This window comes from Myxocyprinus asiaticus, chromosome 17, assembly GCF_019703515.2.
Source record: "Myxocyprinus asiaticus isolate MX2 ecotype Aquarium Trade chromosome 17, UBuf_Myxa_2, whole genome shotgun sequence".
In the NCBI taxonomy this organism is placed as follows: Eukaryota; Metazoa; Chordata; class Actinopteri; order Cypriniformes; family Catostomidae; genus Myxocyprinus; species Myxocyprinus asiaticus.
In genome coordinates, this window is record NC_059360.1 from 37,405,969 (window position 1) to 37,431,923 (window position 25,955).

Genomic DNA, 25,955 nt, shown 5'->3' on the forward strand with positions numbered 1-25,955 from the left:
AATTTGGGAGAAATGTTGTCAGTACTTCATAGAATAAAACAAAAATTTTCATTTTACTCAAACACATACTGTACCTATAAATAGTAAATCCAATAGTAAAATTATGAATTTTAACAATAAACACACACACACATTATATATATATATAAATATAAATATATATATATATATATATATATATATATATATATATATATATATATATATATATATATATAATGTGTGTGTGTTTATTGTAAAAATTCATAATTTGTACTGTTTGCAAGTATTTATATTGACATGTAGAACAAGCACTAAAATTGTGTTGTCTCTTTAAGAACAGTGGCAGTTCAGTGAGTGTCTGACAGAATTGTTTTGGTTGGACGCATACATTAACGAGATTTAAGTTGCATGGTTTCTTCTTCGGCATAAATGTGAATAGAATTAAATATTAATTTTTTTGCTGTTTTTGGATAACAACTGACTGTAAAGAAAAGAAAGGGTAAAGAGACTTTATTCAATGACATGATTTGCATGGATCTCTTCTTTGAATACACATTACACGGAACAAATCAAACCAAACTTTTTCTCTCAACACGCAGTGAAGTCTCGGTATTGTTGAGTGAAATCAGAAAATTCACCAGCCAGTAGCTAATCACTGATATTTTTAGTCGCATAGCACAACATTTGCTCATTCTTGGGACATAAGAATCGATATCTGGATCATAAAAATTAAGATAGTGAAAAACAGTATTTTTACTCACCCCTAAGAAACCCTATTACACAGTTCTCAGGGGGAAAACTAGATTGAATCTTCAGCTTTATAGGGTGGCACTCAGGGGTTCCGTTTACTGAAAATTCTCTGTCATATTCTGAGTCATTTACCAATTTTTTGGTAACACTTTGCAATAAGGTTCCATTTCTTAGCTAATGCATTTTGTATCATGAACTAACAATGAACAATATCTATATTTTTACAGCATTTATTAATCTTGGTCAATGTTAGTTAATAACAATACAGTTGTTCATTGTTAGTTCAGGTTGGTTTATAGTGCCTTAACTAATGTTTAAAAAAAAAATAAAAAAAATATTCCCTTTTCACCCAATTTGGAATGCCCAATTCCCACTACTTAGTAGGTCCTCGTGGTGGCACGGTTACTCACCTCAATCTGGGTGGTGGAGGACAAGTCTCAGTTGCCTCCACTTCTGAGACCGCCAATCCGCGCATCTTATCACGTGGCTCGCTGTACATGACACCGTGGAGAGTCACAGTATGTGGAGGCTCATGCTACTCTGTGATCCACGCACAACTTACCACGTGCCCTGTTGAGAGCGAGAACCCCTAATCACGACCTCGAGGAGGTTACCCCATGTGTCTCTACCCTCCCTTGCAACCAGGCCAGTTTGGTTGCTTAGGAGACCTGGAGTCACTCAGCACGCCCTGGATTCGAACTCGTGACTCAAGGGGTGGTAGTCAGTGTCAATACTCGTGGAGCTACCCAAGCCCCCGCCTTAACTAATGTTAACATAAACATCAACTTTTATTTTTTGAAATGTATTTCTTTATGTTGAAATTTACATTAACCAAGATTAATAAATGTTGGAAAAGTATTGTTCATTGTTCATGTTAACTATAATGTTGTTAACTAATGTTAACAAATGGAACCTTATTGTAAATTGTTACCAATATTTTTAAACATCACAGATTGACGCTGTGTGTTTGTGTGTGTGCCTTGTTATTGACTGGTATTAAAGATGCGTTTATCACTGTGATGCCCACTGTTGTAATATTACAACATCAATTTTAGCTCTACAAAAATAAACCTGCACGCTTTTTTTTCTCTCTAAGACCACATTTACACAACTAATATGTCCTATTGTTAAGCCTTGCAATGCTATTGGATGGTAGATTTTGTAAATAGGCCTGTTCTTCTGGCCATGAACTCACATAACCTGAAAACTAGCCTTGAAGCACATCATCTTGTTTTACTGGACTGGATAAATCAACATTCAAGTAAGTAAAATGCCTAAAATATTTTTTTTTTCTATGATTAGTAATATGTCTAGATCATGCAGATATTAAGGTACTGTTGAATGCTTTGATCGTATTAGATTTTGAGCTTGTTATGTCAATGTTGTAATTTTACAACGCTGGGTGAAATGGGTAGCAAAATTTGCCTGTGCACCTTGCACATTACATGGATGAATTGAACTTCTCACCTGTTCCATGTGAAAAACAAATACTAATAGAAAAATACTATTTTTGATCATTCACAAGTTTAAAATGTCTTCTTTGTTACCATTTTGAGTTTCAATCAAAATTAAATGATTAGTAAATGATAAGTTCAAGTTGAATTAAAGAATAAATTATTTCTTTGAGAATTTGAAAATATTTGTGTAGCAATATTTGAAACTATCTGTATCTTATCATTTATAAAATATACTTAACTGGTCCTGTTTTCTTTTCTGGGCTTTGCTTGTTTGCCCAAATATCTGCTTGCTTCATGAGGGACAGGTGATAATGTTCTGGAATGTGGGGGGTATAAGTGCTATTAGCATGATAAGTAGAGGGCACAGTAAGCTAGCCAGACAGCATTGTGTGAATTCTGTGGAATGTGTGAATTCTGTGGAATGGGTTAATTCTTTAAAACGTGTAAGTATGATTGGGATTTATTTGCATTGAGATTATTTAGCCTGGAAAATAATCAGTGATTTTTATTTTTTATTTTTTTATTTTTCATTTCAGAATGCCACCAGCCAGGAAAGACCGTCTTATCTACAATGTGTATGATGTCATTGATGCCGTCCAAAATGGGAAAAGTGACTTTGAGAAGGACTCTGATACAAATGATGAAGATGAATGTGGAGATGCCTGTGAACTGGAAAAGGAAAATAGAAAACCCAATGAATGCCAATCGGATGATTATGTGGACATCATGCCAACAAAACCAAGCCATTCAAGAATACAGACCATGCCCCGTGACAGGTGTCATTGGCTGAAAAAGGATTTTATCAGTCCCAACATTGATTTTTCAGGTCAGGGCTATGAACAGAGCTAAACATAGTAAATGCCAAAGTTTTCATTCAGTTCATCAGGTTTTGTAAATACAATCTGAACATATTTTTATAATAAACAATTTTTCATAAAAATATGACTTGTCTGATTATCATTATTGTGTGAGTATTAGTGTATAGATATATGGGCTACAAAAGCAGTACACCCTGAAAATGAACCATTATATGTTCTCTACATTTGTTCAGACAGTGAGTAAAATCACTGAAATTCTGCTACCCAACAGGCTCAATGTTGCAATATTAAAACTTTTCCCTAAAAACTTAGTAAAATGTAAAAAAATGTAAAAACCCATTTATTTCTGCATTAGAGGCCTCCAAAAAAAAAACTTATAAAAGGTGATTTTTTTATTATTTTTTTTTCTATATTTGGGTTTCACAGGGCTAAAGATGTGATCCAATCACAAGTGGACAGGTGCCATCGCCATACCTGGTAATTTGCACCTCTTGACCAAATGTGTTTGGGATTTTAAGTGGAGGTGATGTTATGACTGCATACATCAGTCGTTATCTCAGTTTGTTACTGCATGATAATAAAGTGCAAAAAGTATAAGAACAAAAAGAAAGTGCTAAAATAATGCCACATCCACTTGACAGGAAAAAGTCTCACCCTAGAACTCCTTGGTTTTGCCACTCTCGCTTGGGGAGTCAAAAATCTAATATATATCTACTGTCATGTGTACAGTATACCATTAAGATTTATGCTATGCCCCTAAATGTAGTCCTAGTACTTACGAAATATAAAACAAGTTTGACAGATAAAAATAGATGATGTCGAAATTTTACAATCCAGTCCGTCAGAGTGATGGATATTTATTTATTTTTTTTCATTTTTCTAGCACAACCTCTGGTGGCACTCTCTTTGGAATCACTCGCCCAGCCTATAGGAGGTTTAAATTTAGGTTTAAATAGGAGGTTTTATGGGATCACATCTGAACTTTTTTGAGATTTTTTTTATGATCAACATCTTTAGGGATGTCGTCAATACAGTCAGTAAATAAATCGTGAAGATTCTGAGTCAAATTCTGGTGAGCTTTTTCAATATACTCCTGGCCCACAGACAATAACTGCAACCCAAATCCTACACTTGTGCAGTATTCTACGCCATTTTGCAGTGTAAGTAGTGCAAGTAGTGTTTACACTGAAAAAATGCAACAAGAAGAAAATTATTTGAATACAGCACATTGCAGATGTGAGTTAAATGCTTTACCATTACCCCACGCTGTGTGAATATGTACATTAATCGAGATAAAAGTCAGTCCCACCAGGATTTCGAGGCACTTTTTCTTGATTATTGCGGCCCAAAATCACTGAATTTTCTGCTGCTTTTCTCAAAGATCTCGATGCCATTTGTGCCGTTTTTTGTGTGGTTTTGGAGTGAAAAGTCATACAAAAGTCATAGTATATTTATTTAATTATGATGGTAAAAGTGCAATTACCTGTATATACTTTAGAGCATAATAACCTGAATATGCAGTAAGCTAGGAAAAAATAATAAATATATACAAAAAGTATAATACATTTAAGATGTGAAACCCTCGATATACCTAATACGAGTTCAAAGGAAGATCCATCATTTTTTATATTAAAATGTTCTGCCTCAGACAATGCAAGTAAACTTGCATTGAAAAAATTATACAAAATTGCAAGTATGCATTTGAAACGTCACTTCCGTTAGCAGGTAGTGTTCCATTTGAGACAATACTACACTTTGGGACACAGCTCCGATATCGAGTTCTTGAAAACGTGTTGAGAAAGGAAGGGATGGGAAGGAAAACAAAAATAAACATTTGCAACTGTTCTTTTGGCATCTTGGTGACAGCTGTCAAAAATCAATGGCCTTTAGGCCTATCCATTGTATTTGTACAAAGATTGAAAAACTACTGAATTAGCACCATACACATCTCAGGCACAGAATGTTAGCAAAAATGTATATGAACGATAATTTTTTTTTTTTTTTAAAACACACACACAAAAATAAATAAATAAATAAATAATAAAAAATAAAAAAAACACAGAGACAGTGAAACTGACAGTGAGAGAGAGACCGATTTTACCACATTTTCACAGAGACACATGGAACACCCACAACCTTCTGCTTGCACTATTTTTAATCAAGCTTCCAATGGCAGTTATGGAAGAATTGTAACACTCAATCGCAATAACTTTTCTTTCTGGGATTTGCAATGATTCACATTCCTCTTTGCTTCTGTCTTTGGTTTCTTACTTTATTTTTCCTTCATATGCATACTGCTATGACCACAAAAGTTACGAGCGAGTAGATGACTAAATAGGACACAGTGATTTGAGAAATGTCTGTGGTTTGTGGCTTGGAGGTGTGTGAGGTTAAGATTGTGTGTTTATGTTTGTGTGTGTGTGTGTGTGTGTGTGTGTCTGTGTGTGTGTGTGTGTGTGTGTGTGTGTGTGTGTGTGTGTGTGTGTGTGTGTGTGTGTGTGTAGAATTGGGAATGTGTGTCCCAGCTTGAAGAAGAAGTTGTGCTTTTTATCAGACTCAGATAATGGCTGCCATACACCCATGACGATCTCATTCACCGACCCATTTTTTCTCACATTGCACTCGAAAACTTTGTTGGCCAAGCAGCAGCTGTTCATTTTCCCTTTACTTTCTCAATATTGAACACATTTTTATAATGGATATGTGCGCATGGAACTAATCCCCTGACAAGCTTTTGATTGGCTGGCTTGGTAATACTTACAGCCAACGTTTGTTTTAAGTGGAATAGAAGAAATTAAATCTGTGCATTTGTCGCTGCCACTGTGGCCCTGATATATTCTAAACCTGTAAAGAGCTGCTGTTGTAATGCTGTAAAAAAAAAAAAAATAACTGTGCTAAAAAGATGTCCCATTATGTAATACCAGTTAGCCGCGTGTTCCTAAATTGATTATGCTCTCCGGCTGTTAATTAAGTTATTATATTCCACTTAATTTGCTAATACTAAATTAGACTTTGGCTCTTTGAAGCACATATAGGGTTCGGCAGGGTATGTGACTGAACTTAATGTGTAAGCGCTGCTGGGAGGGTGTAAGGGAGCAATCAGCTCATATGCTGGATGTCTGGAGGTCTCTGAGCAATGCCTTTAAATGTTGACTTCATTAATGGCATCTCACAAACTGCTGCAGAGAGTTGTATACATTTACAAAAGGATAAAAGTGATTAGCAATAATTTAATCGAGATAAAAGAAGGATTATAGCAATTTGTTCTCAAAGCTCCAAGCCACTCACAGTGGCGTACACTCAAATGTAAATATTATATTTAGTCAGAGATGGGTAGTAACATGCTACATTTACTCCATTACATTTACTTGAGTAACTTTTTGGAGAAAATGTACTTTTAAGAGTAGATTTAATGGTGAGTACTTTTTACTCTAACTCAAGTGAAATTCTAATGAAAAAAATGTATTCTTATTTGGTTACAATGGGGGACGTTACTGTCATTACATTACTGGTTTTAATTCAATAAGTGTTAATACATGTGTAATTTAGAGAGAGATTTTTGAAAGGGACTTTTACAGCACCGTAACTTTACAGCGGTGCTCTGTCACTCGACTCAAGTTCATCACTTCAGGAACAGAAATAAGAGCTCAAAACAAACACTTTCTTTATTTCACAGTATGAAAATGAAGTTACGTTTATGCAATGCCTTCATTCAACACCAAAACAAGCAGGAATTTCAGCATACATAATTACGGATTCAACCAAGAAAACATGTTGCAGTAAGATGTGGTGATCATGATAACGCGGGCTTGTTTGTTATGGTAATGTTCAGTTTAAACGTGATTCTGTACCTGCGGGCTCTTTTGACCTAATTATACATTTTCTTATACCAGTGCTTCAATACATCAGTGCATATAATTCCATGTTACAAACTGTCCACAATGGATGCGAGCGATATCGCGTTGCAACGCCATGCAGATGCATCCATTGTAGAGAGTGCTGGGGAGTAACGGAATACATGTAACGGGAATACGTATTTAAAATACAAAATATAAGTAACTGTATTCCACTACAGTTACGATTTAAATTATTGGTAATTAGAATACAGTTACATTAAAAAAGTATTTTTATTACTGAAGAGATTACTTTGCATTTATTGTCATTTGTTTAATTTAATATTTAGTCCTTTCAGATAGAAAACATTTATACATATAAATGATGCGATCCAAAGTGCATTTGAACAGCGGTGAAACACTTTCTTATGATGTGTGACATTCATACGAGCAGATAGAGAAGTAAGTTTGAAGTAAGTTTGGAGCAGAAAAAATAGAAATAAACCTTGTGTAAATTGTCAGCTTTACGCTAAGCTAAAATGCTATTTCTAGCCATTTTACATGCACGTTACCAGGCACGATCATATTTTTTATCACGAAAATTTACGTTGGATCATTATTTTATTTTTTTTCTAGTAAGACCTTTGATATTAGGGCAAAAATTTTATTCTTGATAATAATTTTTTGTATTGTTTTCATGTAAAAATATCTAAAATTCCTTAAAACAAGATCAGTTTGATTTATCTTGTTTTAGAAACAACACTGCATAAGATATTTAGCTTTTTCAGAGAATGTATTTTTAACGTGTATTTTGTCTTACTGTACTGGCAGTTTTTATAGTCAAAACAAGTGAAAAAATTTACCAGTGCTGAAGAAGTAATCCATAGTATTTAGAATATGTTACTGACCCTGAGTAATCTAACAAAATATGTTACAAATTACATTTTACAGCATGTATTCTGTAATCTGAAGTGGAATACATTTAAAAAGTAACCCTCCCAACCCTGATTGTAGACAGCATCATTGATTATAATGGGAGCTGTTTGTTCCCTATCTGTCACTCACTCGACGTTGTGTCGATGTCACCTCTGCTTTTTCAAAAAAGGTCATTGGGAATTGGCGAGTGGAATTGGCATGCCACTCCCCCGGACATACGGGAATAAAAGGAGCTGGTATGCAACCACTCATTCAGATTTTCTCTTCGGAGCCGAGTGATTGCATTTAGTGCACTGAATTCAATTCACCTCAAACTGCTGGATTTTATGGCGCATTTCAGCGGCTTCTCCCCCTCTGCACCTGTGGAGTGCAGAGAACACCCCTGGTGTTTGAACAAACAAAAAGAGTATATTCTAAAAAAATGAGTATATTTTCAATTCTAAATGAGCGGCACACACAGAACGTCTTTTTAAAGCTGCCTTTCCGTTTGTGTGTTATGCCTGGTTGCGGTCATTATCTCTCAGCTTCTGATGGCCACGATCGCTGTCTTACGTGTGTGGGCGCTGCCCATGCGGAGACTTCTTCCGTGGATGAGTCTTGTCCTCATTGCGAGAACATGACCATGGCAACATTGCGGTCGCAGCTTGCCTTTGTTAGAAAGCAAGCCACCCCAGCGGCTTCCCGCCTCGGTCCTTCTACCTATGGGTATGAGGCCACGTCGGTTAGCACTGGGGGCGATTTGGGGACTCCAATGGGACCACCTCTGCCAGGTAACCCCCCACGGACCTCCCATTCCTCAGCACGCTCGCTTTCCCCAGTCAGGCTCTCAGATGAGACCGCTGGCTTGTCTCAGGGCGAGTTCGACCTCTTATTCGGGGCCCGGGAAGACGATGAGTTATCGAGCGCAGCATCGGAGAGCGGGCTCGTCCACTCTGACGTGGAGACTTCGGCTGGGCTTCCTCCTTTGGGCAGCCATGAGCTTCTGGCTAGAGTGGAACCCCCCACTCTCCCCTGAACCCTCGCGGCTCGATGATTGGTTCCTGGGCCCAGAGTGCCGCTGTTGCAGGTTTGCGGAGCAGCATGTCCCCCCTGGGCTGTCTTCCAGGTGGGGCACCTGCTCTGCCTTGTCGCGAACCACCCTACCCGGGCACGGTAAGTCCAGTCGTCCCCTTGGTGCCGCTGTCACGGAGTCTGTAGGCCTGGTTAGCGCTCTCCAGCCCCTCGCAGTGGCTCATCAGGACGATTCGCCTCAGGACGATTTGCCTCAGCTACGTGATCCAGTTCGCCAGACGCCCACCCAGGTTCAGTGGCATCCTCTCCACTATGGTGCGGGGCGAGGATGCCTCCGTCCTCCCGGCGGAGGTTGCCACCCATCTGGCAAAGGGAGCAATAGAGCCCGTCCCCATAGTTGAGTTGCGCAGGGCTTTTACAGTCCTTATTTTATCGTGCCCAAGAGAAGGGGAGGGTCACGCCCAATCTTGGACCTGCATGCCTTGAACAGAGCCTTACACAGGCTACCGTTCAGGATGTTAATGCAGAAGCGCATCCTGGCATCAATATGACATTAGGATTGGTTCACGGCCATCGACCTGAACGACGCGTACTTTCACGTATCAATCCTTCCTCGACACAGACCCTTTCTTCAGTTTGCCTTCGAGGTATGAGGATACCAGTACAAGGTCCTCCCCTTCGGTCTGTCCCTGTCCCCTCGTGTCTTTACCAAGGTCCCAGAGGCTGCCCTGGCCCCACTGAGGGAAAGGGCATATGCATTCTCAAAAATCTCGATGACTGGCTAATCCTAGCTCACTCACGTGATCTATTGTGTGCACACAGGGATCTTGTGCTTCAGCACCTCAACCGACTCAGGCTTCAGGTCAACTGGGAGAAGAGCAAGCTCTCCCCTGCGCAGAGCATCTCTTTTCTCGGTATGGAGTTGGACTCAGTCTCTCTCAAGGCACATCTTACGACCAAACGTGCTCAGTCAGTGCTGACCTTCCTGAAGACCTTCAGGCAAAAGGTAGTGGTGTCAGTGAAATAATTTCAGAGGCTCCTGGGGCATATGGCATCCTCGGCGGCGGTTCTCCCCCTCGGGTTAATGCATATGAGGCTGCTTCAGCACTGGCTACAGACTTGAGTCCCGAAGTGGGCATGGCGCCACGGCACCTGGTGTGTGACCATCACGCCACAGTGCCGTCAGACTTTCAGCCCTTGGTAGGACCTGGAATTTCTAAGGGCAGATGTTCCCCTAGAGCAGGCCTCAAGGTCCGTTGTGGTCATGACAGACACCTCGAACTCGGACTGGGGCACTGTGTGCAGTGGGCAGGCAGTGTTGGGGCTCAGGACAGGGCCCCGACTCCAATGGCACACCAACTGCTGAGTTGCTGACGGCCATTGATTCAGAGCAAGCATGTGTTGGTCTGGACCGACAACACAGCAACCGTAGCATACATAAACCACCATGGCAGCGTACGCTCGCGTTGCATGTCGCAACTCACCCGACGCCTCCTCCTTTGGAGTCAGCAGACGTTGAAGTCTCTGCGAGCCACTCATCTTCCGGGCGTCCTCAACCGTGCAGAGGACACGCTCTCACGGCAGGTAACTCTCCGTGGGGAGTGAAGACTCCACCCCTACATAGTCCAGCTGATTTGGGAGAGATTCGGGGAGGCACAGGTAGACCTGTTCGCCTCCCAAGAGTCCTCTCACTGCCCCCTTTGGTACTCCCTGTCCGAGGCCCCCCTCGGCATGGATGCCTTGGCGCACAGCTGGCCTTGGTGGCTACGCAAATATGCGTTTCCTCCAGTGAGCCTCATTGCACAGACTCTGTACAAAGTTAGGGAGGACGAGCAGCAAGTCCTGTTTGTTGCGACGTACTTGGTTCTCAGATCTTATGCTCCTGGCAGTAGCACCTCCCTGGCGCATTCTCCTGAGGTGGGACCTTCTCACTCAGGGGCAGGGAATGCTCCAGCATTCACAGCCAGACCTCTGGAATCTCCACGTCTGGCTCCTGGATGGGACGTGGAAGACCTAGCAATTCTTCCACCAGCATACAGCCGTGAGGTGGCTGTATGCCTTGAAGTGGCGTCTCTTTGTGAACTGGTGTCCTTCCCGTGGGGAAGACCCACAAAGATGCACCATCAGGTCCATGCTGTCTTTCCTTCAGGAGGGGCTGGAGAGATGGCTGTCTCCCTCTACCTTGAAAGTGTACGTGGCTGCCATAGCAGCATACCAAGATACACTGGACAGAAGACCCTCATGACCTGATCAACAGGTTCCTCAAGGGTGTGAGGAGGTTGAATCCTCCTAGACCATGCCTGATTCCCTCATGCCCTTTGAGCCCCTGGAGCAGGCTGAGCTCAGCACTTTGTCTCTGAAGAAGGCCCTCCTGGTGGTGCTCACTTCCATCAAGAGGCTGGGGGACCAGTGAATGCCTGGCGTTTGGGCCGACACACTCTCACGTGATCTTGAGTCCCTAGCCCAGTTACGTGCCCAAAGTTCCCACCACTCCCTTTCGGGACCAGTTGGTGAACCTGCAAGCGCTCCCTTCAGAGGAGGAAGACCCGGCCTTGTCGTTGCTGTATCCAGTTCATGCCCTGCACATCTACCTGGACCGCATGCAGAGCTTTAGACACTCGGAGCAGCTCTTTGTCTGTTTTGGAGGGCAGCAGAAGGGGAAAGCTGTCTCCAAGCAGAGGCTGGCCCATTGGATTGTGGATGCCATATTCCTTGCATTCCAATCGCAGGACTTACCGTGCCCCTTGGAAGTCCAGGCGCACTTCACTAGAGGTGTTGCATCCTCCTGGGCACTGGCAAGTGGGGCCTCTCTAGCAGACATTTGCAGAGCTGTGGGTTGGGCTACACCCAATACCTTCGTGAGGTTTTACAACCTACGCATAGAGCCAGTTTCGACCCGAGTGTTACGCGGTAACAGCAGGTAGGCCGGACGGCCGGTTGGGTGTACCTTTGTTCATTTCCCCCTTTTCAAAGGTGATAATGTGTGCCTTTTGTCCACAACTGTTCCCTGTATCCAGTGAACCCCGGACACCTCTTTAATTCTTAAGCACTGTTCAGTGACGAACTCGGCGAAGGAGTTACGGCACCAGGCCCAGTACTCGTGGTATGCCCCCTTTTCAGGTGAGCCTGTGTGCTCGGTCTCAGTGCTCCATATGTGGTGATTCCCTTTGGTAATCCCGTATGATGAGTTTCCACTGTTCGGTTTCCCCTTAGGTGAACCCTGTGTTTCCCCTCATCAGAGCTTTCTCTGCCTCGGCCACTGTTGCTGCGTACCCTCTCTGTAGATAGAGTCCTCTGGTGGTATCATTTCATATGTGAACATCTCCATTGGTAAGTCCATGTGAGGTATTCTCCACATGTTAACCTCCCTCCGGTAGGATGTGGTCTCCATAGTGCCCTCCCTCCTGGAGAGGGAAGAGCACTTCCCAGCGCTATTCTAGAAAGTGCTGGACAGGAAATTGCTTAACAGCAAATCAGGAAAGGCTCCGCCGGTAGCCTCCTTGTGTAAGTGCCTCCTCCCCACTTAACGGGACTAAGGAGATGCCTTAACTAACTCGCTGGAAGGTCACGACGTGGTTGAGCACTCGCTGCAAGGCACGCAGCAGCTTGCCTGTGTCCACTCTTCCGTACCTCGTGATACGGTTCAGTGCCTGTGGCATTTCCTATAGGAACCCCTAGTGTCAGACAGGGAATGTCTTGGTTGTAACCTCTGTTCCCTGTTGGAGGGAATGAGACGTTGTGTCCCTCCTGCCACGGCACTGAACCAGCCACTGACATGGCTGGGATAAATCTGAATGAGTGATGCACACCATCTCCTTTTATCTCCTTTTATATTTATTCTTACTTTTACTCAAGTAATTATTTACATTAGTATTTTTACTTCTATTCGAGTAATTCATTTTTAAAAGACTTAGTACTTTTACTTGAGTACAGTTTTTGGCTATTCTACCCACCTCTGTATTTAGTTTGGAGCTGTGGCCTAGCAGTTATCACACATACGTCAGGACATTGAGCTTGGATGAGAGATATGTGTTTGAATCCGACTTAACCGCTGTACTTGATTACTTAACTGGTCATACTTCATATCACGTCCATCCTTGTGCTTTTTTGCCAGTTTTCATGAAGTCATGAAAGGACATTCAAAAAGCATAGTATTGACAATGGACAAATAAATGTGGCAAAAGACATTTAGCACTAAATACTAGTGCTAAGGTGCACACAGTACATATGTTACTTAGTCCTATTAATTTATTTAGGGGTGAAACTTTTTAATGATGGAAAAAAAAAATGAGTGCACCTTTAACTGTTCACTTAAATTAATGCTAAAGATTGAGATGCACGCAGTCAGGATGAAAAGACATTAACTACATTTCCATCCAATAATTATTTTGCGAAAAAAGGTTTAGTGCATCAAAATGTTTACCAATATAGCTACTGGAAATGCAAATTATCAAAACAATTTCACAAGTGTTGACAATCTTTTTCGTTCAACTTTAGCTCATAAATTTGATGTTAAACCTTAAATATCGCAAAAAAACTAGTTTGGAAACACTTTTTTTTTTTTTTCGAGAAAAATTTTATTTAGGTAAAAAATTGCTCGAGTCCTCTGTTTTTTATGAAAAACGGCAAAGGAATGCTACAACGTTCCAGGATTTGGAAATAAAGATGGCAACAAACGGCTACAATAAGCTGTGGCATATCCTCTGTAGCAAAAGTAAAGTGCTTAAACAACGTTCCTGGCAGAAAATCATGACCTTTCACGTAGTGGTTCTGGGGGAAAAATTGGAACGAAGTTTACGTTTTTCAATGATATGGACCACATATTGGGCCAGAGGCCCATGGTTGTCTCATTTTCTAAAAATATCACCAGCTTGGGTAAGTTCTGTGATTTGTTTCAATAATGCAGCTAAAAGTTTATGTTCGAAGACTTCCATCAAAACAACTAATTAGGCTATTTTTAATTGTATTAATAGATCCCAGTGTGTCTACAGGTAAGAATTTTTAAAACATTTAAAAATGTTCTTTTCAAACAGTCTGTGGGCCCATTCTTTGTAATGAAATTTGCAGTGCTGTCAGCCCATGTTTGTCGCATCAAGAGCGGATGTGGCATTTTACAGTAGCCTTCCTAATTTCTTGTCTGACTAGGCTAAGCCAATTAATGGCCCTCTTTAAATGTTTAAAGAGTTGTTTCTAGTGTGTCAAATGTTTATTGTGTTTGAAACCTTGAAAACTAACTCAAGTGTCTGGGTTGTGTAGATCATCCAAGCAATGATTCACTCACCCCCTCAGACAGTATAAGCCTGATGAAACAGTGCCAGAGGATTCTGACCCACCACCCAATGCTCAAAGAATCTGGAGGCGAACTAAACAGCATGCTCCAAAAAAGAAGCAGTTGTATGAGGTTAAAGCTATTTTTGAGTATTTCCTTAATCTACAGCATGAGCAAGTAAAGTGAGATCAACAAGCCATTCAGTCAATTGTCACCGCCGTCTCTCAAACTGTTCATTGTTTTGAGTGTTGTGCTAACGCTGCAGAAAGGAATGCTCATGCTTCTGATGTGATGGCTGGTTTGAGGCACCCAGAGGGTTGCACAACCAACACAGATACTGAAATTAACCAGTATCAGGTGTGGCAAGGAATTACAGTGCACAAGTTTATAGGCCTCTGCTATATTTGGCAGCCTGACATAACGCATCATCAATTTTCTTTAATAGCTGTGCACACAGCATATACACATCTATGAAAGGATGTTTTACTAACCCCGAAACATTCCCCCACTACTCTGTAGTCGGTGATAGGCATCTCAAATGTCAACCCTGACATCCTAAAATATTGCAGCCAGAGACTTTCTGTAAAGTATCTTTCCACAATAACCTCCCAGAACGTCCTACTGTGTGGTTTCTCCCAGACCCATGGGCTTCATCGCATAAGGGTGGTTCCATTTTACAAAGATTTGGGGACATCTGGGATGCGAAAGGTACGCAATTGTGATATACACAAACTTCTGTATGGAAATTTGACTCAAGGGCAGATTTATTTTGCGATATTCCTAAACTTATGCGAGAATGTTTTTTCTTTTCTTTTCTTTTTTTTTTTTTAAGGATGATGTCATCACGCACACCATTTCATCTGTAAAATGCTAATTGGATGGAAATGAGCAGGAGATGGAGGGGGAGGTTTGCAAATTTTGCAAATTATTTTTAACAAATTTTGACTTTGTCAATAACAGAACAGTGCAAAAATTGGATGAAAACTAGATTTGGAAGGGTTGTGGTAAAGAAAACGAGAAAAGAACAGGAATTCTGAATACTGTTCCAGAGCTTGAAGATTATTTTGACAGACCAAAATGCCAGTGGAATTAAGATTCAGTTAACGCTACCTATTTGTCTATGTTTAGTTGTGAAATGATTGAAAAGCATTGTGTAACAATCTGCCAACAGACAGATAATATTTCTGTGCCAGAGCCAGAAATGCGTCCACAATTTAACTTTAAGGAAATGAGCGTGAAATGAAACAGTATGTAGTGGCTTTTTTTCTCCTGATGTTAACAAGAGGGAAACCAGATGCAGTTTGAGGCCTTAGACTTTGATATGTGGCTTTTTTGTTTCTTAGAATTCTAAATAAAACATTCCTTATCCAGCACAGTGATAAGTTTTGAGCAAAAATTCATAACTTTGGACACTCTAATTTAGAACACATTATTTGCAATCAAAGCAACAAAGTGGTTTCGCCACAGAATCACTTCTTAGAAACCACAGTAAACTAACACCGTGAGATCTCTTAGTGTCTGAGCCACCATAACTTGCCAAATATCAACCATCTCTATATAAAACTTGGCTCATAGTTAAAGATATTTAATAGTAATACATTTTCTCTGTAGTGAAATTATGTTCCTTAAAGGTGGTGTGTAGTAATTTCTGCGCCACTAGAGGCAGAAAAAAGAATTGCAAAAATAACTAGATAAACTGCGATGTTGGCTTAACAAAACCTAATTTAAAATAGGCTTTTAATTTTGGAGTTTAAAGGTGCACTCAGTAATTTCTTTCCTCATTAAAAAAGTTTAATTTCTAAAGACATGAATTGTAATTTTGCAATATATGTAGGAAATCATGACCACTCACATTAAAATGAAGACTCCAGTCATATCAGTAACCTTATAAAAGCTGTTTTATTCTACATGGAGATGGTCCGCACATGGAGGCTGCCATGTTAGAATCACATGACCAGCCAAATACTACTCGCTTAATCTCAGTAACCATGCTGTTATTTGACACTTTCACTCATTGATTAAAGTAATCATGGCTGACTGTGAATACTACATTTCTACAATGGCATCTGAAACTGTAAACTATTGATTTTAAATGATGCTACATCCATGCCACTAGTTGTCAGTGTAAGTCCAAGATGACACAAAGACAAAAGTTACTGAGTGCACCTTTAAAGGTTATACTAGTGTTACAGTCAGACAGACAGACAGACAGACAGGTATACAATGCATTACTAAGTGGTTGTTAGGGTGTTCTGGCTGGTCGCTAACTTTGATATTGTGTACTAGCTAGTTATGTATGTATGTACGTATGTATGTATTGATAGATTTTTTTGACAGTTAGAGTTTGAATCACAAACATTCTGTGACAATGTCTGGGCCCATTTGAATATTGCATCACTTCTATAGGATTTATGTTTTTGTTTTTTCGATTGTCAGTAACAGGAAAACTGTAAGACATAGCAACCCGAGTCAGAACTGTCTTAAGGTCTGTGCCAAGTTTGGTAAATATAGCTTAAAAACGTTTGGAAAAAAAAAAAGTTACAATTGATAATTTTTTTGTCTTGGTTTAGGGATTTTGGAAACAAATAAATAAAATACAAATAAATAAACAATATCTGTAGATTTACAGTATGTTGACTTTATCAATCAATCAATCAATCAATCAGTTTATTTATAAAGCACAATAAAAACAACAATTGTTGGTCATTGTGTTGAACAGCAACAATAAAAAGAACATCACAAAAATACATCACTAAAAACTGTACAACCGCAATTCAAGAGAAAGTAGGACATCACACAAGCACATGTTTTAACACTTGCACCACCCACTGACAGACTCAGAGTTTATTATACGCCTGCTCAAAAAGATAGGTTTTTAGCTTTGCTTTAAACATCGATTCTGTCGAAATTGTTCTAATTAATACCGAAAGACTGTTCCACAGTTTAGGACCGGCTATGGCAAAAGCCCGGTCACCCCTCGACTTCAGTCTGGACCTAGGGACCAAAAGAAGTCTCTGATCTGAGGACCTTAGACGTCTAACAGATGTATTTACATTCAGAAGGTCAGAAATGTAATAAGGTGCCTGTCCTTTTAAAGCCTTAAAAACAAAAAGTACAATTTTAAAATCAATTATATAACAGACTGGCAACCAGTGCAAAGAGAGTAAGACAGGGGTAATATGTTTGTATTTGTGAGTACCAGTCAAAAGTCTAGCAGCTGCATTTTAACTATTTGTAAACAATTAATATAAAATTGGATTATTGCTACATAAAGTGAATTGCAGTAGTCTAATCAATATGAAATAAAAGCATGTATAACTCTGTCAAACTCTGCAAATGATAGAAAGCTCTTGACCTTAGCTAAAACTCTTAATTTAAAAAAGCTAGATTTGACTACTGCATTTATCTGTTTGTCAAATTTCAATGCAGGGTCAAATACAACTTATACGTTTTTTACAGAGGGTTTAATATAAAAAGCCAAATCACCCAAAACATGATTTATGCTGCCTGAGATACTTGAAGGCCCGAACACAATAGCCTCCATTTTACTCTCATTAAGATTTAATATTAAGGACATCCATGCTTTAATATCCAATACACAAGCAGCTAAAGGCCTTAAACCATTATTGTCATTTTGCTTCAAGGGCAAATAAATTTGAGTGTCGTCTGCATAGCAATGAAACGACATCCCATGTTTGTTGCAAATTGATCCCAATGGAAGCATGTATAATGAAAACAAAATAGGGGCAAGAATGGAGCCTTGAGGGACCCCACAGACCTTGGGAACTTTGACACCCACGGTTTGTTCAAGACGGGATATAAGATTACCGTGGTCTACATTATCGAAATCTACGCTTAGAGTCCCCCGAATCAACAGATAACAAAATATCATTTAAAACTCTTAAAAGAGCAGACTCAGTAATGTGATGTTTCCTAAACCCCGACTGGAATGTTTCAAACATACTATTTGACTCTAAAAAACTTTGCAGCTGAACAAAAACTGCTTTCTCTAAAACTATGGAAATAAATGGTAAATTGTTAATAGGTCTAAAATTGTGCGTCGAGATTTGGCTTTTTAAGCAGGGGTCTGACAGTTGCATTTTTAAAGTATTCTGGAACAGTCCCTGCAAGGAGACACTTATTTATTATTGTTAAAATACTAGGCCCGACAATGTCAAATACCTGAATAAGAAATGTGTTCAAATGATGTCAAACGGAGACATAGTAGGTTTTAAATGCTTAATTAATTTTTTTAAGTGAATTAAGAGAAATTCACTCAAATTAATTAAAAAATGTTGCATAAGAAGGAGAATCAGATGGATCATAGCTAGAAGGAACAATGAGCTGTCTAATATCACTTATTTTATCTGTAAAAAAAATAAAAATAAAAAATAAGAAAACTTTCACAAGCTGTAGCTGATGCATCAAAATGAACAGCAACAGAAGGGTTGATAACGGAATTTATAGTGGAAAAAAAGAGTCCTATGTCTGTGATTTTTTAGCTATACTATCTGAAAAATACTTGGATTTAGCAGCTTTCACAGCTTTTTGATACCTGTTCAGTGAATCACGTAAAATTTCAAAAGACACTTGAAGCTTGTCTTTTTTCCACTTCCCCTCTGCTCTACGACAAGCTTGTCTTATTGCCTGTGTAGCATAATTTAACCAAGGCTCAGCATTAGATTTTTGCTGTTTTCTTCTCAATGGAGCTACAGAGTCTAAGATGTCAGTACAGATGGAATTAAACAACATACAGTGCATCCGGAAAGTATTCACAGCGCTTCACTTTTTCCACATTTTGTTATGTTACAGCCTTATTCCAAAATGAATTAAATTCATTATTTTCCTCAAAATTCTACAAACAATGCCCCATAATGACAACGTGAAAGAAGTTTGTTTGAAATCTTTGCATTTATTAAAAATAAAAAACGACAAAAATGTACATAAGTATTCACAGCCTTTGCTGTCTCAAAATTGAGCTCAGGTGCATCAAGTTTCCACTGATCATCCTTGAGATGTTTCTACAACTTGATTGGAGTCCAGCTGTGGTAAATTCAGTTGATTGGACATGATTTGGAAAGGCACACACCTGTCTATATAAGGTTCCACAGTTAACAGTGCATGTCAGAGCACAAACCAAGCCATTAAGTCCAAGGAATTTTCTGTAGACCTCCGAGACAGGATTGTTTCAAGGCACAGATCTGGGGAAGGGTACAGAAAATTTCTGCAGCATTGAAGGTCCCAATGAGCACAGTGGCCTCCATCATCCGTAAATGGAAGAAGTTTGGAACCACCAGGACTCTTCCTAGAGCTGGCAGCCTGGCCAAACTGAGCGATCGGGGGAGAAGGGCCTTAGTCAGGGAGGTGACCAAGAACCCGATGGTCACTCTGACAGAGCTCCAGCATTTCTCTGTGGAGAGAGGAACAACCATCTCTGCAGCACTCCACCAATCAGACCTGTATGGTAGAGTGGCCAGACGGAAGCCACTCCTCAGTAAAAGGCGCATGACAGCCCGTCTGGAGTTTGCCAAAAGGCACCTGAAGGACTCTCAGACCATGAGAAACAAAGATTGAACTCTTTGGCCTGAATGGCAAGCGTCATGTCTGGAGGAAACCAGGCACCGCTCATCACCTGGCCAATACCATCCCTACAGTGAAGCATGGTGGTGGCAGCATCATGCTGTGGGGATGTTTTTCAGTGGCAGGAACTGGGAGACAAGTCAGGATCAAGGGAAAGATGAATGCAGCAATGTACAGAGACATCCTTGATGAAAACCTGCTCCAGAGCACTCTGGACCTCAGACTGGGGTGAAGGTTCATCTTCCAACAGGACAACGACCCTAAGCACACAGCCAAGATAACAAAGGAGTGGCTACGGGACAACTCTGTGAATGTCCTTGAGTGGCCCAGCCAGAGCCCAGACTTGAACCCGATCAAGGAGCGATCTGAAAATGGCTGTGCACCGACGCTCCCCATCCAACCTGATGGGGCTTGAGAGGTCCTGCAAAGAAGAATGGGAGAAACTGCCCAAAAATAGGTGTGCCAAGCTTGTAGCACCATACTCAAAAAGACTTGAGGCTGTAATTGGTGCCAAAGGTGCTTCAACAAAGTATTGAGCAAAGGCTGTGAATACTTATGTACATGTGATTTATTTATTTATTTATTTATTTATTTTTTATAAATTTGCAAAGATTTCAAACAAACTTCTTTCACGTTGTCATTATGGGGTATTGTTTGTAGAATTTTGAGGAAAATAATGAATTTAATTCATTTTGGAATAAGGCTGTAACATAACAAAATGTGGAAAAAGTGAAGCACTGTGAATACTTTCCGGATGCACTGTAAGTTGTTCTCCTGCATTTAATTTGTTAGAAGGACAATCAAGGGTGTACAACTGACAAGCCTCCTTAAAAGATAGAGGAAAATCATCACTAGATGTAGAACTGAACATGCGAGACCAATATACTCGTCTCTTGGTTTTTGAGAATTGGCCTGAAAAAGAACAAGTAAACATTACAGGCTTATGATCAGAAAAGTTTAAATCACAGATTTCGAGGTCACAAATAGGGTATGGCCCTGTACATGAGTGGGTCCTTTAATCATTTGGACAAAGTAAAAAAAAAAAAAAACATAAAAAAAAAAAAATCAATAAGACAGAAACTCCTTTGTCAGAGAGTTTGTGTCACAGCAAACATGAATGTTAAAGTCCCCAACAATCAATAGTCTATCATATTTAAGAACAATTTCTCCTAAAAAATTTGAAAACTCATTTATAAAATCTTTGTTTGACTTTGGTGGATGATACATTACAGCAATTGCCAACTTTTGATCCTTATGAAACTAAAAAAAAATAATACTTCAAAACTGGAGAACATCATAAAAGTTTATTTTATTATTTTATTTATTTTTTATTTTTTTGAAAACTTGTATGAAAACAGACTTTATGTTGCTTGGCGATTGAGTAGCTCATTCAAGATGGTGCCGTTGTGTGTGGCTAGTCGTCTGCTATCTGTCTTGTCTATTTTGTTTCTAATTTCTTTCACAGGCAAAACCCATTGTTGTGCCAACGATCGCCACGAGACGAATGCTAGACCTCCCCTTCCAGTTGTTCTGAGGAAGTTTAAAAATCTACAGTTTGAGGGCACAAGTTCAGAAAAGGGACTCAAATCCCCGGCATTCAGCCAAGTCTCAGTCACGAATAAAAATTCCATATCATTTGAGGTGAAAAAATTATGCAAAATAAATGTCTTATTTACCAGCAATCTAGTGTTAACCAGAGCCATCCTGATTTGCATTAGGTCGCCAGCCAGCTGTGCTGCACGACACAGTGAACAAAGATTGCAATGATTTACTCAACCTCGACGAAGACGTGGCGACCGGCACCGAGGAAGAAGACTGGATGAAGTGTCCTGGATCACAGGCAAAACCCATTGTTGTGCCAACTCCAGCGATCGCCACGAGATAAAGCGGCCACTGCCCAACCCACGCTCAAAGTAATCCATGTGAGGGCAATGTGGAGATAGGCATGCTAGACATAATGTTAGATTAACTGCTATGCCTCCCTGCCTTCCTCTCCTTCTGCGGCATTTCCTCACAGGAGAAGCCCATTGCGATCAGCGTAGATAAGCTGGAACAGTCGTCAAAAAGGGAGGAGGTGGATAATTGAAGTGTGATCCCCTCAAATCTGTACTTGATAAAGCCTCAACTGTATTTTTTTATTTTAAGCAGCATCTGACAATCATACACCTGCAATGTATAAACATTTTGAATTTAAAAAGAAATTAGAAACAAAACAAACAAGACAGATAGCAGACGGCCATCCACACACAACGGTGCCATCTTAAATGAGCTACTCAATTGTCAAGTCACATAATGGCTTTTTTCAAACAAGTTTTCAAAAAATAACCCCTGTCTGCAATTGGTTGGACAAACAGGTAATGAGTTCATTGAGGTTGCATTCTCCCCATAACATTACATTTTTATTGCACTGAAGGTTAAGGTTTGGGTGGGGTGGGGGGTGGTGGTGGGGGGGGGGGTGGGGTGTACAGGGTTACAGAATTCTTCTTCATTGTATTACAGCCTGTACAGCTGAAAACAACTCGCTTTTGGCGCCCTTCTGTGGACAATACATCACCTGGAAAATGTAGCTCACACGTGCCCACTCCCCAACAGCACTTACCGCTTTGGCCACTGGGGACAGTGTTTTGAATTTCGAAGAGCACAGACCGATTTTAGCTAAAGAAAAGTCAACTTACTGTTTCCGATTTCACTGTGAGATCAGTCTGCAATCACACGCCAACCTGTTTCACATAACTCTAAAATCAAGTTTGCTACATGAACTTTTCACACACTGTTATAATGTACATTCATGCACTACATCACCTTTCAGGTCAGAGTCAAAGTACTTTCTTGCCAATTTTTTACCTGTGTAGCAAGAAGCTTTGGAAATAGACCATCATTTTAAACTTCTTGTAAATATCCTAAATCATCTTGCCTCTTTTTCACTACTTTTATGCTTTTAATATATACTGTAAGTCTAAGCTTAGCTGCCGGGGCAGTCATACTTAATTCCTGGCACTATAAGCATGCCTGAATTGCCAAGATAGGACTTGCAACCCAGTAAAAGAGCTCAATGAATCATTTTACAATTTACAAGAATGTGTCAGCAATAGCCTCTTGGCGGCCATGGCTGGAAATTCAAAATGACAAAATAATGAAACATCGTGATCTCGATGGCAGAAAGATTCACCCCTAAATGTGTCTATTTAAAGCAGCTGTTCTCTGCTCTGATTTGGTAAGAACAGCATGCATCTTAGGTGACATCATATGGTTGGTGCTGATTAATTAGAAACTTTAAATTGCTTTCTAAGTAAACAGAACTGGCCAAGTAAGACTGATAATGATATCTGCATTATAGCCAAAAAGGCCATTTGGCTCCAATTAGGTCAATGAGAGCAAAGAGGAAAATAAATGTTTTCAGATTGGGCGCTTGCGCTCTAATTCTCATTTCCTTGTCTCTCCTGAAATGGCTAACAAGGACCATCTTTGACTCATAGTATAAAATTAATTTTAATGGTGGCCAAAAGCATCATAAAATAAAAGGGACTGTGTCTGAATTTTCCTTCTCTCAAAAAGTAATACCTCAAGACAATGCAAGAGAGTGTTTTCAGGTGTAAATGTTCATATTCATGCTGTCAAATGCTCCAGTATTCCTCTGTTGTTACAGTCTAAGTAAATTGCCGTTTACAACCCACTTTTGTAATGTGCCATATTTCCGAGTTAGAATATTGAACGAGAAAAACTGTAGGGCTTGATTTTGACTTGACTTGATGACTTGATTTTAGCCATTTGGAACTGATATGAAAAAGCTAATCTTTAAAGTGAAAGTATCGTTGAACTACTACATGTACAACTACAGTGACTGTAAGTGCAATTCATTTATTATCTTTGTTTAACAAACCCTTTTGGTCTAGTTAAATTTTCGGACAACTGATTTGCCTGAATTTGCAGAAACATAAAATGTCTGCATGAGCTGAACAACATGTCTGTATTAAAACATGGGCATATATTTTTTTCTTCCCTCACAAAGTTATACGATGACACCAAGAGAAGCACCACCTAACCTGGTGGCTTTGAAGTAGGTATCACTTACTCTCTGGACTTAGTATTACAGAAGCATTGAACAACACCATGGTGTCACAAACCCCATTGTTTCTAGGACACACTTTTCTGTTAGACTTGGAGGGTCAATCGATCGTTTTGATTCATGTTGTTTTCACTCTGTGATCAAAAAGGCCTCTGACAATATTAAAGGTCACTGGAAAAGGATTCCTTTGTTTGAAACAAGGACTGGTCTAGGTTTCAGACAATGTGATGACTTTTTGGTCACTTTTGGTCAGTTTTCATGTCCTTTTTTCACTTTTAACTTGGATTTTTATCATGGACTACTATCAAAGCCATCAGAGAAACAAAAATTATGGTATTGGATTTTGCTTCTCATACATTGACCTAGTTTTATTGATGGTCTTGTCTAAATATTTTAAGTTGTAGTGTCTAATTTTAGAGAGGTTAAAATACTATCTACTGTAGTGTTTTGGCATCACGACCAGCCTGACACGGCAACACTGACTCAACCAATGGTGTGAGTTTGGAGCAGAACTATTAGAAAACAGTCCTTATTATTGCAATTCCATTTGGTGACACTAGCAGAGCAGGAATTACCTTTACTTTTAAGTCTGACTCTCCATTGCAACCAAATAATGATTTATATACTTGGATACTTGATGACATATGTGAGCAAGCAGCTTCGTGGCAGTCTATCAAGAGAGGTGGGATCGAAGGTAAGTCTAAATGATCTTGCTCCCTCTGTCATTAGGGCAGGCAGTAGAACCCAATGAAAGCACTACCAAAATCTCCTTGAAGGAGGAGGAAAAGAAAGGCTGAGTATTGATTTGTCTGTCCACGGATATGATACTTAAGCCCAGTACTCAGTCAGAGAGCCCAGAGATCCATATCTCAAAGTCTTTAATCCGTGCTCCTTTCTAGCTAGATTGGCCTTCACTCTAACCTCGTGACAACTGCACGAACAGATCTCGTATGAAAATTCAGCAGTTCTCACCTTAGCCCCCTACTCTTGTTTTCTCTCTTTTTCTTTCACTACTATAGTACTCTCACAACTCATTTATTGTGGCAATAACCCAGGTGTTTTGATACGCATTAAGCAACATGAATTCAAAGACATGAAGTCAAAATGGACCCCATTACTTTGCTAATGAACATCCCTGGTCTCTTTGTGCCCAGTTCAGCGGTGCACATAATTACAAAGAAGCCTGTTTTCATAATCTTTAATCAAATTATAATAACTTTCTCCACTTTAAAAATTACTTTTCTGCTGATGCAACCAGGTGGTCAGGGTTTGGTTGTTTGGTCCTGTTGGTAGCAGTGGTGGGTAGTAATGCACTACATTTACTCTGTTACATTTACTTGAGGAATTTTTTGGAGAAAAAAAAAAAAAAACTTTTAGAGTAGGTTTAAAAGTGGGTACTTTTTACTCTCACTCAAGTAAATTTCTAATGAAAAGAATTTACTTTGGGTGGCATTCCTGTCGTTACTTTACTGGGTTTAATTTTAATTAATGCATAGTTTATTGAGAGATTATTGAATGGGACTTTCATGACAGCGGAAGTTCACACAGCTGCGCTGTCACAGACTGTCACTCAAGCCGAGTCCATCACTGCTGCTGCATCATGCTCTTCTAACTGAGTGAAACACTTCTTCGTGCTGCACATTGAAAAAAGAATAGTTTCGTCATGCAATGCCTTCATTTAACACCAAGACAAGCAGATGTTTCAAGATTAAAACTGAAGCTCCAACTTAAGGATCATGTTGAGGTAAGTAAAGTCGGTAACGCTTTAGATTACAGCCCGCAATATTAATTTCTAGAAAGATTTCCAAACCTCTCTTCTTATTGAAAAATTCATCCAGATCTGGCAAGTGTCCTTAAAGGGATAGTTCACCCAAAATTTCACTCATCATTTACTTACCCTTATGCCACCCCAGATGTGTATGATTTTCTGAACTGCTGAACTCAAATGAAGATTTTTAGAAGAATTTCTCAGCTTTTTTGGTCCATACAATGCAATTGAATGGGTGGCAACATTTTTAAGCTAAAAAAAATAAAAAATCACAATGTCAGCATAAAAGTGATCCGTAAGACTCCAGTGGATAAATCAATATCTTCAGAAGTGATGTGATAGGTGTGGATGAGAAACAGATCACTTTCACATTCTTCTTCTTGTGTTTTTGGTGATTCACATTCTCCTCTGCATATCGCCCCCTGCTGGACAGGGAGAAGAATGTCTAGCAAAAAATGACAAATATTGATCTGTTTCTCACCCAC